Here is a 4748-nt window from a genome sequence, read left to right as displayed (position 1 = left end):
AGGGGTCCCGGGGGGGTTTTGGGGGGGATCTGGGGGAATTTGGGGGGTCCCGGGGTGATCCCAGCGTGGCGATTTAGGAGATTTTGGGGTACAGGGAGATTTTGGGTGTTTTGGGAGGGTTTTTGCGGGTTTTTTTTGGCTGTTTTTGGGTATTTTGGGGGTATTTTTGGGGATTTTTTTTGTTGTTGTTTTTGTGCCGTTTTCGGGCTGGTTTTGGGGTGGTTTTGGTGTCGTTTTCAGGGTGGTTTTGGGGTGTTTTGGGGCTGTTTTCAGGTTATTTTCAGGCTGGTTTTGGTGTGGTTTTCAGGGTATTTTCAGGGTATTTTTTGGCTGTTTTCAGGGTATTTTCGGGGTGGTTTCTGGGTGTTTTTCGGCTGGTTTTGGGGAGTTTGGTTTTGGATGTTTTTGGGTGTTTTCAGGGTATTTTCGGTGTATTTGCGGGGTGTTTTCGGGGTGTTTTGGGGCTGTTTTCAGGGTATTTTCGGGGTGGTTTTGGGGTATTTTCAGGGTAGTGTTTTCAGGGTGTTTTCAGGGTATTTCAGGGATGTTTTCGGGGTGTTTTCGGGGTGTTTTGGGGCTGTTTTCAGGGTATTTTCGGGGTATTCTCAGGGTATTTTCGGGGTGTTTTTTGAGCTGTTTTCAGGGTGTTTCCGGGATGTTTTCGGGGTGTTTTCGGGGTGTTTTGGGGCTGTTTTCAGGGTATTTTCGGGGTATTCTCAGGGTATTTTCGGGGTGTTTTTTGAGCTGTTTTCAGGGTGTTTCCGGGATGTTTTCGGGGTGTTTTCGGGGTGTTTTGGGGCTGTTTTCAGGGTATTTTCGGGGTATTCTCAGGGTATTTTCGGGGTGTTTTGGGGCTGTTTTCAGGGTATTTTCGGGGTATTCTCAGGGTATTTTCGGGGTGTTTTTTGAGCTGTTTTCAGGGTATTTTCGGGGTGTTCTCAGGGTATTTCCGGGATGTTTCCGAGGTGTTTTCGGGGTGTTCCGGGGTACCTGCAGGGCAGCGAAGCGCAGCCCCTGCTCCTCGCTGCACTCGATCTCCTCGGCCAGGAGCGACCCCAGCGCCTGCTCCTGCAGCAGCGCCGCGTGCAGCCCCTCCTGGGGGGCACGGGGGGGTTTGGGGGGGCCGGGACCCCCGGGGAACCCCCAAAACCCTCCCAAGAGACCCCCGAAACCCTCCCAAGGGAGCCTCAAAGGGTCTGGGAGGCTGAGACCCCCAGGGACGCCAAAACCCTCCCAAGAGACCCCCAAAACCCTCCCAAGGGAGCCCCAAAGGATTTGGGGGGCTGTGACCCCCAAACACCCCCAAAACACCACCCAGGGACCCCCAAAACCCTCCCAAGGGACCCTCAAAGGGTTTGGGGGGGCTGAGACCCCCGGGGAGCCCCGAAACCTCTCTGGGGTGGGCACACGGGGGGTTGGGAGCTTTTGGGGTCTTTGGGGGCCGCCAGGGGGGGCTTGGGGATACCTGGGGAGGGATTTTGGGGTCCCCGGGATGATTTTGGGGTCTCTGGGGAGATTTTCAGGTCCCTGAGCTGATTTTGGGGTGCCCCAGGTGTGTTTTTGGGGTCCCTGGGTGTGTTTTAGGGTCCCCGGTCTGATTTTTGGGATCCCCAGATTTTTCTGGGGTCCCCGGGTGTTTTTTTGGGGTAAATGGGAGGGATTTAGGGGGTTCCTCAGCTGATTTTTGGGGTCCCAGGTGTGTTTTGGGGTCCCCGGATGTTTTTGGGGTCCCAGGTGTTGTTTTTGGGGTCCCCGTGTGGATTTTGGAGTCCCGAGTGTTTTTGGGGTCCCTGGGTGTTGTTTTTGGTGTCCCTGAGCTGATTTTGGGGGTCCCTGGGTGTGTTTTTGGGGTCCCAGCTGTGTTTTTAGGGTCCCCAGGTGTGTTTTAGGCTCCCTGGGCTGATTTTTGGGGCCCTGAGGTTGATTTTGGGGGTCCCTGAGCTGATTTTTGGGGTCCCAGCTGTTGTTTTTGGGGTCCCTGGGGGGGATTTTAGGGTCCCGGGTGTTTTTGGGGTCCCAGCTGTTGTTTTTGGGGTCCCAGCTGTTGTTTTTGGGGTCCTTGGGGGGATTTTGGGGTCCCCGGGTGTTTTTGGGGTCCCCGTGTGGATTTTGGGGTCCCCGGGTGTTTTTGGGGTCCCTGAGCTGATTTTTGGGGTCCCAGCTGTTGTTTTTGGGGTCCCTGGGGGGGTTTTTAGGGCCCCGGGTGTTTTTGGGGTCCCAGCTGTTGTTTTTGGGGTCCCAGCTGTTGGTTTTGGGGTCCTTGGGGGGATTTTGGGGTCCCCGGGTGTTTTTGGGGTCCCTGAGCTGATTTTTGGGGTCCCAGCTGTTGTTTTTGGGGTCCCCGGGTGTTTTTGGGGTCCCCGTGTGTTTCGGGGTACCTGGGGGTCCCCCCGGGCGCACGGGAATTTGAAGCGCAGCAGCAGCTCCTCATCCTCGGCCACGCCCTGCTCCAGCAGCGACCGCCCCGCGTCCAACCAGCTGCGGGGGGGCGGAGCCTGGCGTTGGCCACGCCCCGACCACAAACCACGCCCCCACCCCTCCCAAACAGCAAACCACACCCAAACATCAAACCACGCCCCCAACCACACCCAAACACCAAACCACGCCCCCAAACTCCACCCAAACATCCATTTTCGGGGTGTTTTTTGAGCTGTTTTCAGGGTGTTTCCGGGATGTTTTCGGGGTGTTTTCGGGGTGTTTTGGGGCTGTTTTCAGGGTATTTTCGGGGTATTCTCAGGGTATTTTCGGGGTGTTTTGGGGCTGTTTTCAGGGTATTTTCGGGGTGTTCTCAGGGTATTTCCGGGATGTTTCCGGGGTGTTTTCGGGGTGTTCCGGGGTACCTGCAGGGCAGCGAAGCGCAGCCCCTGCTCCTCGCTGCACTCGATCTCCTCGGCCAGGAGCGACCCCAGCGCCTGCTCCTGCAGCAGCGCCGCGTGCAGCCCCTCCTGGGGGGCACGGGGGGGTTTGGGGGGGCCGGGACCCCCGGGGAACCCCCAAAACCCTCCCAAGAGACCCCCGAAACCCTCCCAAGGGAGCCTCAAAGGGTCTGGGAGGCTGAGACCCCCAGGGACGCCAAAACCCTCCCAAGAGACCCCCAAAACCCTCCCAAGGGAGCCCCAAAGGATTTGGGGGGCTGTGACCCCCAAACACCCCCAAAACACCACCCAGGGACCCCCAAAACCCTCCCAAGGGACCCTCAAAGGGTTTGGGGGGGCTGAGACCCCCGGGGAGCCCCGAAACCTCTCTGGGGTGGGCACACGGGGGGTTGGGAGCTTTTGGGGTCTTTGGGGGCCGCCAGGGGGGGCTTGGGGATACCTGGGGAGGGATTTTGGGGTCCCCGGGATGATTTTGGGGTCTCTGGGGAGATTTTCAGGTCCCTGAGCTGATTTTGGGGTGCCCCAGGTGTGTTTTTGGGGTCCCTGGGTGTGTTTTAGGGTCCCCGGTCTGATTTTTGGGATCCCCAGATTTTTCTGGGGTCCCCGGGTGTTTTTTTGGGGTAAATGGGAGGGATTTAGGGGGTTCCTCAGCTGATTTTTGGGGTCCCAGGTGTGTTTTGGGGTCCCCGGATGTTTTTGGGGTCCCAGGTGTTGTTTTTGGGGTCCCCGTGTGGATTTTGGAGTCCCGAGTGTTTTTGGGGTCCCTGGGTGTTGTTTTTGGTGTCCCTGAGCTGATTTTGGGGGTCCCTGGGTGTGTTTTTGGGGTCCCAGCTGTGTTTTTAGGGTCCCCAGGTGTGTTTTAGGCTCCCTGGGCTGATTTTTGGGGCCCTGAGGTTGATTTTGGGGGTCCCTGAGCTGATTTTTGGGTTTTGGGGTCCCCGGGTGTTTTTGGGGTCCCTGAGCTGATTTTTGGGGTCCCAGCTGTTGTTTTTGGGGTCCCCGGGTGTTTTTGGGGTCCCCGTGTGTTTTGGGGTACCTGGGGGTCCCCCCGGGCGCACGGGAATTTGAAGCGCAGCAGCAGCTCCTCATCCTCGGCCACGCCCTGCTCCAGCAGCGACCGCCCCGCGTCCAACCAGCTGCGGGGGGGCGGAGCCTGGCGTTGGCCACGCCCCGACCACAAACCACGCCCCCACCCCTCCCAAACAGCAAACCACACCCAAACATCAAACCACGCCCCCAACCACACCCAAACCTAAACCACACCCCCAACCACACCCAAACCCAAACCACATCCCCAAACTCCACCCAAATACAAACCACGCCCCCAACCACACCCCTAAACCACACTAGAACCGCACCCAAACACCAAACCACGCCCCCAAACTCCACCCAAACATCCAACCACGCCCCCAACCACACCCAAACCCGAACTCCACCCAAATACAAACCACGCCCCCAACCACACCCCTAAACCACACTAGAACCGCACCCAAACACCAAACCACGCCCCCAAAGCAAAGCCACGCCCCCAGACTCCACCCCAAACCAAACCACGCCCCCAAGTGGCAAACCACGCCCCCAAAGAATAAACCCCACCCAGTTCTAAACCACGCCTCCAAACCCCACCCAAACCACGCCCCCAACCACACCCAACACAAACCACGCCCCAAACCCATTTAAAGATTAGGCCACGACCCCAAACCACACCCAAACCCAACCCACGCCCCCGACCTTGTTAAGCCCCGCCCCAGGCCCCGCCCCCGGAACCACGCCCCCGAGGCCCCGCCCCTCACCGCGCGTGCAGCCACGCCCCCCGCTCCAGGGCGCTGCCGGGGGGGCTCCGGGGGGGTCCCGCGGGGGCCCCCCCCCCCC

At 58.8% G+C, this 4748-nt stretch overlaps 1 long non-coding RNA gene across 1 annotated transcript; it reads right to left on the bottom strand.

Annotated features, from left to right (window-relative positions):
* Positions 1–2784: 2784 nt before the first annotated feature.
* LOC121344347 lies at positions 2785–4748 on the bottom strand. Its single transcript, XR_005953823.1, has 3 exons — positions 4670–4748; positions 3913–4012; positions 2785–2945 (listed from the first exon to the last, which is right to left on the bottom strand). It is a non-coding gene; the product is annotated as an uncharacterized LOC121344347 (long non-coding RNA).

The sequence above is a fragment of the Onychostruthus taczanowskii genome, unplaced genomic scaffold (genome assembly GCF_017590055.1).
Source record: "Onychostruthus taczanowskii isolate IOZ18803 unplaced genomic scaffold, ASM1759005v1 scaffold630, whole genome shotgun sequence".
NCBI classification, from domain to species: Eukaryota; Metazoa; Chordata; class Aves; order Passeriformes; family Passeridae; genus Onychostruthus; species Onychostruthus taczanowskii.
This window is presented reverse-complemented; position numbering and strand designations above follow the sequence as displayed.